Source organism: Gossypium hirsutum, chromosome D01 (genome assembly GCF_007990345.1).
Source record: "Gossypium hirsutum isolate 1008001.06 chromosome D01, Gossypium_hirsutum_v2.1, whole genome shotgun sequence".
Lineage (NCBI taxonomy): Eukaryota > Viridiplantae > Streptophyta > Magnoliopsida > Malvales > Malvaceae > Gossypium > Gossypium hirsutum.
The window spans coordinates 31,477,426-31,489,265 of NC_053437.1; the positions used below are offsets into that span (position 1 = coordinate 31,477,426).

The 11,840-nt window shown below is 34.1% G+C and overlaps 1 non-coding gene across 1 annotated transcript; it reads right to left on the reverse strand.

The window, feature by feature from the left end:
- Positions 1-3,515: 3,515 nt before the first annotated feature.
- Positions 3,516-3,622, reverse strand: LOC121214222 (small nucleolar RNA R71). Its single transcript, XR_005909808.1, has one exon. It is a non-coding gene; the product is annotated as a small nucleolar RNA R71 (small nucleolar RNA).
- Positions 3,623-11,840: the final 8,218 nt, after the last annotated feature.

Below are 11,840 nucleotides of genomic sequence, written 5' to 3' on the forward strand. Positions count from 1 at the left end.
TTGACCCATACGGCCTCGACCATTTCACATGGTCAGAGGACACAGCCGTGTGACTCCAGTTTTCAGATTTTTCTTAACTTATTTTTATTTTTATTCAAATTGATCATTGTTTAATATCGATTTGTTTTTAAGCTTTTGTATGCTCGATATAAAATCAAAATTTATTGGATATCATGATATACTTGCTCGTATGTGATGAATTGATATTTATTTGAGATTTTGATAAATAAATTGCATGTAATTGTTTAAAATTTTTTTGTAGCATTTTATTACTCGGGTTCAGCGACAGGACTGGGTAATGGGTGTTACAAAAAACAACCATCCAAATTGAATCATTACACATAATTCTTATTCAAAATGACACAAAACATAACTAAGGTACTTATACATATCCATTACCATAACCTTATTTACATGTCACCTATAACCAGGCCAAAATAAGTAAATAGCTACCAAAAGAGTTGACAGATAGTGTGATCTCCAAAGATGATCTAGTCGACAACTCGAATCTGAAAATCTATAAGGAAGAAAATGAAACAAAATAAGCTTACTTAAAGCTTACCAAGTTTGTATAATTTAAACATAAATTTCCTATTATTTATAAGCATATCAATTGAAATTAACATACAACCTAAAATTACTGGCCATGTTTCATGTTCCTACCATGCCAAATGGGTAGCCATGAACACCTATTAGCATTAAAACATTTAGATAACATATTAAATTTTCCAATTCACATTAAGTTAATGAATCACATTCCATGCCATAATAATCCATTTCCTTTCAATTCATTAACTTATTTTTCTCAAAGAACTTTAGTAAATTAACTTTGGATACACGAGGAATTAATGCTCACACAAGCTGACAATCGGGACATTAACCATTACTGATGCTGCTTACACAAATTTTCGAGAATCTACAACAAATATTAGATTCTAACCATCGGTATGGTATCCACCACTGATACATAGTACCTGATAAATATAACACTAGCACAGAGTGCTTGATAACTATAACACCGGTACAAAGTACCTGATAACTATAATCACCGGCACATAATGTCAGATAAATCCTAATGACATGGCATTTGTATCCTAATCATTCACTAAGCTCACACGAGTTTTAACTTATTTATCATATTCTTTCCATCTTTATAACATATCACCATATTCAACATGATCATTTGCATACCTTGTAACAATATATTTAATTTCAAACATGTATAATTGCTACCTGTACATTTCAGTCCCTTTATTCCACATCAATACTTTCTCAATAAACCATACCAACACTTACACATTAATACAATACATAATTCAATTTAAATAATTAATAAACATAATTAACCTAATATGAACTTACCTAAACAAAACAAGAAAAAGCACTATACCGAAGACTACTTGACGACTTTCCATTTTACGCGATTATCGATCAGTTGATAATGTAACCAAGCTTCTAAATATATGAAATCAAACTAAGCTTTTACTAAGCTTTGATAAAAAAACATCTAAATATATGTATTTAACCTTTTACTAATATTTTACATTATTACCTTAAACTTTTACCTTTATTCAATTTAATCCCTAAAATTGAAACTTACATATTTATCACAATTAAGCCCAATATATGTTAGTCAAATTTACTCTTATTCATTTACATCCCATAATTAATTAAATTTTACAAGAATTCATGCTAAGATTATTATTTTATCATTTTAGTCCCTAAACATAAAACAACTCTTCAAGTTCAACCATTTAACATCTGGGAACTTCAATTCATCAATGGTGATTTTTCAAACCTATAACAATTTTACAAAATAGTCACTATACTAACTAGATTAAGCTACAACAATCTTAAAAATATAAAAATTACTAAAACCTGGTTGAGAATTCACTTACATGCAATCAAACTAAGCTTGACCGAATATTCCCTAATGTAAAAATGGTGGATTTGGTTTGCCAAGAAAACAAATGGAGAAGATGATCACTTTTACCTATTTTGTTTTTGTTATTCATTATTTAATTATTATTTTTTCCTTTAATATTAACTTAAATTTATTAAATAACTAGACCTTAACCTTCCACTATAACCACTAGGGTCTAATTGCCACATAAAACCCTTCAATCCTGATTTTATAACCTTTAACCTGAAATAAACTAATAGCGATTAACTTTTTTCATTTTTACGATTTACTCATTTTTCTTTAATTAACTATTCAAAAATCTAAATTTCCAAACCAAAATTTAATAAAACACTCTAATAACCTTGTAAATATTAACTAATTAATATTTACTGACTCATTGGTCGGAATTGTGGTCCTAAAACCATTATTTCTAACAACACTGAAAAACAAGTTATTACAACTCTTTCCCTCTAAAAGAATTTTCGTCCTCGAAAATGTTACTAGAGAAAAGGTTTGGATATTGTAATCTCATAGATTTGTCTGGTTCCCAAGTGGCTTCTTCCACATCATGATGTTTCAAGAAATCTTTTACTAAAGCTATCCATTTATTTCTCAACTCTTTAATTGTCCTAGTTTATTTATGTTATAATTGTTGCAAATTGTGTTTAATTTTACTAAAATCTATTTCATTCATATAGTTTGCATACTTAGGATAATTTGCATTAGGGATCATTACATTTAGTTTAATATATTTTAATCACCACTTCTCAACTATATTGTGTTTTTATTTACCGAATTGTTAATATAATTTTACAAATTAAGTGACTTAGCACAAATATAATCCCTGTGGAGACGATAACTTGGTACTTACTTATTACTTGATAATGACTGTGTACACTTGCACAAACCTATGCGTTACAAGTTTTTGGCGCCGTTGCCGGGGATTGTCAACTGTTGCCATAGTCATTTTTTTTTCGTGAAATTATTTATTTCCAATTTGATTTATTTCTAACATTACTAACTTATTCTTTTTAATTTTTCTGATTTTCTTTTCAGGTGTTTATAGCATAGATCAAATTATCGATTTACTCCCTGTAGACCCTGAAATTGAGTAAACTTTCAGACAAAGAAAAAGTGAATGAAAAACTCAAAGACAAGTCGAGATGGACCTTGGAAATCAGAATCAAGACCAAGGTAATGAAGCTGGTCATGTACGAAATCCTGTCCTCATTGCCGATGATAGGGATCGATGCATCAGACAATATGTTGTGCCACTTTTTAGTGAGTTAAACCCAGGAATTAGAAGGCCAGATATTGAGGCAACCCAGTTTGAATTGAAACGAGTGATGTTTCAAATGCTACAAACAGTGGACCAATTTAGTGGTATGCCCACAGAAGATCCACAACTCCACATTCAATTGCTTATGGAGGTGAGTGATTCATTCAAGATGTCGATGTGACTGAAGATGCACTGAGGTTGAAGTTGTTTTCGTACTCGTTGCGAGATTGAGCACGAGTATGACTCAATTCATTGCCACCAAGTTCCATATCTACATGGCAAGAATTAGCAGAGAGATTTTTGGTTAAGTATTTCCCACCTAGAAAAAACGCTAAGTTGAGGAACAAGATCATAACTTACCAACAATTGGATGACGAGTCTTTGTATGAGGCTTGGGAGTGATTCAAGGAGTTACTTCGTAAGTGTCCTCGTCATGAGATTCCTCACTGCATCCAGTTGGAGACATTCTATAATGGTTTCAATGCACATACAAGATTGATGGTAGATGTTTTCATGAATGGTGCAATTTTATCTAAGTCTTATAATGAGGCTCATAAGATCATTGAGAGGATCGCGAGTAATAACTATCAATGACCAACAAATCGAACAACTTCAGGAAGATGTGTAGCCGGAGTTCATGAAATTGACGTCCTCACTTCATTATCAGCTCAGGTATCGTCTATTTCCTCTATGTTAAAATAGTTAATCGCTAATAGTACTAATAATCCTGTAGCTTAGCCACCAAGTCTGTTTGAAGTAGTTTCTTGTGTGTACTGTGGGGAAGGTCAGTCTTTTGAGAATTGTCCATTAAATCCCGAGTTAGTGTACTATGTGGGGAACCAATATCAAAATAGTAGTGGACAAGGACCCTAGTCTAACTTCTACAATCCTTCATGGCATAATCATTCTAAATTTTCTTAAAGCAACCAAGGAACTGGACCAAACAACAACTTATTGCAGCAAAGACCTAACCAATCTGAAGGGTTTAATCATCAAGCTCTAAAACCACCTCAAGCTGAGGCATCAAACAGTTTGGAGAACTTGTTGAAAGCGTACATGGTAAAGAATGACGCTTTGATCCAAAGCTAAGCAGCAACATTGAAAAATTTGGAAAACCAAATGGGTCAGTTAGGTACAGAGCTACGTAATAGACCGCAAGGAACCTTACCGAGTGATACTGAGAATCCAAGAAATTTGGGTGAAGAACATATCAAGGTAGTGGAATTGCGAAGTAGTAAAATTGTAGAACCTCAATTGATTGATGTTGAAGATAAACCCGTTGAGAAGAATCAACCAGCTGTTGAAGTTCCTACACTAAAGAAATCAAAATCTACAAAGTCTGACAAGGTAAACCCTGACTTAGTGAATTCAGATATTTTAACATCTTTTTTGGATGCAAATTTACCTACTCAAAAATTTATCCGGTTTAGCCGAAAGTTCCATCACCTCCATATCTACAAAGATTGTAGTAAAAGAAGCATAAACAGGAGGTACAATTCAAGAAGTTTTTGGATAATCTGAAGCAGTTACACATCAATATTCCGTTGGTTGAGGCTTTAGAACAAATGCCAAATTATGTGAAGTTTATGAAGGATATACTGTCCAAGAAGAAACGACTGAGTGAGTATGAGACTGTTGCCTTGAAAAAGGAGTGCAGTGCATTCCTGCAGAACAAACTGCTGCCGAAACTAAAAGACCTAGGAAGCTTTACTATACCCTATAACATAGGTGAATCTTACTGTGGTAAAGCTTTGTGTGACTTAGGAACGAGTATTAACTTCATGCCTAAGTCTATTTTCAAGATGTTAGAGATAGGTGAAGTATGACCTACAACTGTGATGCTTCAGCTAGCGGATCGATCTTTAGCATATCCCGAAAGAAAGATCGAAGATGTTTTGGTAAGAGTCGATAAATTTTTTTTTCCTACTGGTTTCATTGTCTTAGATTTTGAAGCAGAAAAGGAAGTGCTGATCATCCTTGTGAGACTTTTCTTAGCCGCGAGAAGAACGTTAATTGATGTGCAGAAAGGAGAACTCACCATGCGAGTTCAAAACAATCAGGTAACCTTTAACATTCTTAAAGCGATAAAATTTCTTGATCCGGCAGGGGAGTGTTCAGTTGTGGAAGAGATAGAAACCTTGGTTTCTATGAAAAGTAATTTTGAAGAAGATCCATTGGAGAAAGCCTTAGATCTTGACACTTTGGAGGATGAAAAGGTGAAGAAAACATGGCTTTGATGGAAGCTAATCTGAGAAGTTTTATTCAATCCATACGGTTTGAACTGTTGGAGTGAGAAGTCAGAGAATTTGTGCAACCCAAGTTGTCAATTGAAGAACCACCTAAACTTGAACTAAAGGAACTTCCTTCCCATTTGAAATACGATTATTTAGATGATTTTTCTACTTTACCTATGATTATTTTAGCGAAACTAACGAAAGATCAAGAGGAGCAATTAATTGTTGTTCTAAAGAAATTTAATAAAGCAATTGGTTGGACCATAGCTGATATTCGAGGTATAAGCCCTTCTTTTTGCATGCATAAAATTATTTTAGAAGAAGGTGAAAGAGCTTGAATTGATGGGCAAAGAAGGCTTAATCCTATTATGAAAGAATTTGTAAGAAAGGAAGTGATCAAATGGTTAGATGCAGGAATCATCTATTGTATTTCAGATAGTTCGTGAGTAAGTCTGGTATAGTGTGTGCCGAAGAAAGGTGGAATCACGATTGTTGAAAATGAGTGTAACGAGTTAATTCTAACAAGAACTGTTACCGATTGGAGAATCTGTATTGATTACAGAAAGTTGAACAAAGCTACTCGAAAGGACCATTTTTCGTTGCCTTTTATGGATCAGATGTTAGATCGACTTGCAGGTAATGAATTCTATTGTTTTTTAGATGTCTATTCAGGATATAACCAAATAGTTATAGCCCCGGAGGACCAACACAAAACAGCCTTTACTTGTCCATACGGTACGTTTACTTTTAGGTGAATTCCTTTTGGTTTATGCAATGCACCTGTAACTTTTCAACGATGCATGATGGCAATATTTACTGATATGGTTGAAAATTTGTTGAGGTTTTCATGGATGATTTTTCTGTTTTTGGCAACATTTATGATATCTGTTTGAGTAATTTGGCTAAGGTATTGAAGAGATACAAAGAGACAAACCTTGTCCTTAATTGGGAAAAATGCCATTTTATGGTCAATGAAGGGATTGTCTTAGGTCATAAGATCTCAAAGAAAGAAATTGATGTCGATAAAGAACAGGTGGACGTAATTGAAAGATTACCAGCCCTATTGAATGTGAAAGGAGTCAGAAGTTTCTTAGGCCATGTCAATTTTTATCGAAGGTTTATCAAAGATTTCTCGAAAATTTCTAAATCGTTGTGTTTGTTGATAGAGAAAGATATAGTGTTTGATTTCAACCAAGCATGTTTGGAAGCTTTTGAAAAGCTAAAGAAGCGATTAATCTCAGTCCCAATAATCGTTACACTTGATTGGAACTCACCTTTTGAGTTGATGTGCGATGCAAGTGACTATGCCGTTGGAGTTGTGATGAGTCAAAGAAGAAATAAAGTGTTTCATCCTATTTACTATGCAAGAAGAACTTTGACGGGAGCCCAACGCAATTATAAATTAACCGAAAAGGAACTCTTCGGTATAGTTTTTGCTTTTGACAAATTTTGCTCATATCTTATAGGTACCAAAGTTACTGTATTTACTGACCATGCGATAATTAAATACTTGTTCACGAAGAAAGATGCAAAACCAAGGCTAATTCGTTGGATACTTTTACTCCAAGAATTTGACCTTGAGATCCAAGATGGAAAAGGTGTTGAAAATTAAATAGCTGATCATCTGTCGAGGTTGGAGCAAGATGAGGTAACTCAGTCATGTGTGCCTGTCAACGAGAATTTCCTAGATGAACACTTATTTGAAGTAAATTGAATTCATGAAATACCTTGGTTTGCTGATTTTTCCAATTATCTTGCACGTGGAATAATTCCTCGAGAAATGAAATACCAACAAAGAAAAAAATTCCTTTATGGTAGTCGGTATTATCTTTGGGATGATCTGTTTTTTAAACAATGTGCAGATAATATAATCCTAAAGTGTGTAGCTGAAAGCGAGATTGCTGAGATCTTGTATCATTGACATTCATGTCCAAGTGGGGGACACTTTGGTGGTTCACGTACTGTAGCAAAAAATTTGCAAGGAGGTTTCTTTTGGGCTACACTATTTAAAGATACTTATGCTTATGTGAAGAATTGTGATAAATGCCAAAGGACGGGAAATATATCAAGGAGGAATGAGATGCCCTTGACAAACATTTTGGAGATTGAATTGCTTGACGTATGGGGCATTGACTTCTTAGGCCTGTTTCCTTCTTCGTATGGGAACAAATACATCTTAATTGCTGTGGACTTTGTATCCAAGTGGGTTGAAGCTGAAGCATACCCTACAAATGATGCTTAGGTAGTCATGCGATTCCTACAAAAGCATGTGTTTACATGATTTGAGATACCAAGAGCTATTATTAGTGATGAAGGTTCTCACTTTGTGAACAAATGGCTTATGTAACACCCCAAACCCGGCCTAGACGTTATGGCTGAATCTGACGACGTCACATGGTAGTGCTTTTCGAAAGATATGCCGTCGCTAAATCCTCTTTTCTATTTAACCGTTTTTTATTATCTTATGTTAACTTTAAATCGTGTCATTCGTTTTCAAAACATTATTCATTTACAAATCATTATTCAATTTTAAAACGTTTTTTATTTTTATTGCCAAAGCTTTTAAACAGTTTGCTCATTCGTGGTATTTTTGATAAAACATTAATTTCAATTGAAAACCCGAGTTTTACCTAACATAGTAGATTTAAATCATAAAACCGTATAAAATCCAAATTTTAAATCAAAATTCGTGAAGGCCATAATTACAGAAAAATACTCCCAAATAAAAGTGAAATCATAAATAGGTAGTAAACATTGTAAAAGAAGTCGTGTGGCCACCACTAAGTCCTCCGCTGCACCGATCCACTTATATCTGGGGATTACCTGTATAGATTAAACAGAAGGGTGAGTTTACGTAAGCTCAGTGTGTAATCCCCATACAAATGAACAAACAGTGAACAAATAATCACAGTCTGGGCTTTAGCCCTTTTCAGTATCAGTATCAGTCTAGTTTGGGCCTTACCCAATCTCAGTACAAAAACAATCATGCAGTAGGGCTTTAGCCCATCACAGTATCAGTAGCAGTAACAGATATGCAGTTACAAAAATCCTGCCTATCTAGTCTCTACACACCATCTCCGTCCAACCCTACACTCCATGTGGGGATATAATCAACCCACCCATCCCTACACTCCAAGTAGTACCGAATGTGGCACTAGACAGTAGTTTGCAACTGAGCTGCCAGTAAATTAGGCTCGAGGCCTTTCAGTACACTTCCTTCGAACATTATAATCCCCCAACCCAATGCAATGCAATATACAGATATGACATGCTATAACATAATATCATGCATGTAAACAGGGCATACAATATCAAATCAGTGGGACATCATCAGGCTTAATCATATCAGTCATACAGTCATTTCAGTCAATTAGGGGTCTAGGTAAACTTACCGACCCTACAATAGGTTCACAGTTGACTTGGGCGACCCGTGCAACCTTATCAGTCAAATAGTGAAAATGGGCCTACAAGCCCATGATGTTTGCCTGTGTAGGCCCACACGCCCGTGTGGCCCACATGACCCAAATTGGCCTTGGCCTCATGATCCATTTTAATGTAACCCATGCTAGTTAATTATTCATATGTGTTCCACTATTTACTTATATGATCCTTCAAAGTTATCTACTTGAGTCACTGTTACTAAATTATTTGTATCTTAAGCTACAAAATTTCGAATTAAGATCCACAAATTTTACCTGAAACTAGACTCGTATATATTTTTACCATAAAATTTTTAAAATTATTGGTTTATCCAATAAGTACAATTTATTCTTTAGAGTTTCCCCTATTCTGCTGTCTGACAGTTTTGACATTTCTTACACTAAAAATTAATTATCTTTTGGTACAGAATTCGAATGATGTTCCCATTTATTACACTCTAATCTAATGGATTATGACTCAAAAATCAAGTTCAGTAGACTAAAGAGATAGATCCTTATCCATTACTAATGCAGTACGAATATGAATATGTTAACCCAGTGTCAATCAGTTCATATACAATAAAAAATATCAAAGAGATAAATTGTATCAGAAGTAATATCAGGTGCGATAGCTTCAGTTCTAACAATTGTGTCTCTAGTCCTATAAAATTTAACTCTAGTGTTATTACTCTGATTAGGGCATTTGCCTTTCTGAGACATAGACAACTATTTAACACTATTCATAGACACAATTTTTCGATTATATTTTTCAACCTATACAAATTCCGATTTAGATGATATTTGATGACATTTCTTTTTCTGAATTCAAATATGAAGAAATCCTAGTTAAGCCTATCTTTATATACAAGCACTGTTAATGTTGACAACCAATTATAAGCCTTACCTTTTATAAAAAACATGATACATTTGAGATGATCATCAAGAAAGCAAGCCATAACATCAGAAATTCCCTAAATATTTCAAAGCCAATACTCAACCCTAGTTGGATCTTCATCTGTTTTAATTTTGAATTCTTCAACACCATACTTTCTAATTATTAATCAAGAGCCATCGAATTAGCGTAGTTGGTTGAGGACCTAGGGGTACCATAAGAAACATATCAGGGGTAGAGGTTGTGGGGTCACTGAATTGGCTCGCATCGACTTTGTGAAACACTGACTCAATAAATCAAAAAGACATTTTAACTCCACTATAAGACATTTACGAAATCGATTAACTATGACTTTCTTCCTGTTCAAGAGCTAGGACTTTACTATCAGGCATTTGCAGAACTGGTAAACTATAATTTACTTTCTGTTCAAAAGTTGGGTTATTACCTTTTACTTCATCAAGGTCTGTATGATCAAATTCTATTAGCATTCATTAATCTGCAAGAAAAATAGGGGTTAGATCGAATTCATCCATATCACACTATCTCATGTTTATATGGCATGTAATTTCTAAACTTTAAATGCACTACGTTCAGTTTGAGAATCAACTAAGTTGTAGCACTGATACCACTAAATGTAACACCCATAACATGTACCTATTGCTGGATTAAGGTTACAATGTATTACCATACAATCCAAAACAATCAATAACAAATAGCATCAAGTTGCCAATTTAATTAACAAAATGTTGTAATAATTCAGATTGGAGTAATACATTCATTTATGATCCTTAAATCAAGCTTATGTGGCCTTAAAATTAATTTAGGAACAATTAGGGACTAATTCAAAACAAATCAGAAAGTTCAGGTAAATATTGAAAATTTTCAAAACAGGGGTCACATGGCCGTGTGGCCAACTGTGTGATAGATCGTGTACCCTTTGAAATAATTTGACACGACCGTGTCAGAGGCCGTGTGCTAGCACATATTGCATTTGAAATACCCTTACAGGCCGTGTCGCAGGCTGTGTGCTAGACCATGTTTGAAATTATTTTGAGAAACACGGTCGTGTTGCAGGCTATGTGCTAGACCATGTTCAAAATTATTTTTGAGACACATGGCCATGTCGCAGGACGTGTATTAGCCCCTGTGAAACATGCACCTAAGACGTTCATGGCACACGCCTGTATGGGTTGCTCGTGTGTTACACACGGCCATGTGATAGCCCGTGTCCTAGGTCGTGTGTGCCCAAAAATGACCCAAAACATGCTTAATTTACATACAAATGCTTAAGTACCTAAACCAACTTATGACACATGATCACAAGCCATCAAAACACATTTAAAAACATGCAAACCATGCCAAAACAAACTAACTAAGTGCCTGACCAATGTGTCACCAATGACTCCACAAATCAACATTTATATTCAACCATTTAAGTTAAATCTCAATTCGTAAGTTTATAACCTAGTGATTAATAATCACCTAAAGTACCATACCAAAATTCATGTCAAGACTTATCATTTCCCATTTAAATTCAACCACATCTTTGTATCATGCATGCGCATATTCATTGACCATTTATCTCAACAACATTTTAAGCACAACAAGTTATATAATTTAACTACTTGTGAACATTACAAAACATAAACAAATGCTCCTATTACATGCCATATAATCCAAATTGAATTCAAAATCTACCAAGGAACCTTGGATAGTGTGATTCTTCGAGTTGATCCGATCGTTCGATTTCCACAAAAAATATTTATAAAGAAACAAAAAAATAGCATGAGTAAGCTCCATATAGCTTAGTACATTCATCAATTTAACGATAAAGCTTATCGAATTAAACATAATAATTCAAATAAAAAAGATTCATGAACAGAGCTCTTGTCAACAGAGTTATTATTAGAATTCCTGTCAATCATAGCTCAAAACAGGTGAGAAATGCTGAACAATAGTACAATGTAGTTTTCCATATTTTAATAACATTCAGTGATCAATAAATAATGCCTGAAGAATGATATACGAATATGAGTACATAGTTATCCATCTAGAGCTCGCTAAACACTCAAACGAGCCAATTGAACCACGTGTAATAGCCTATTTTTACTGG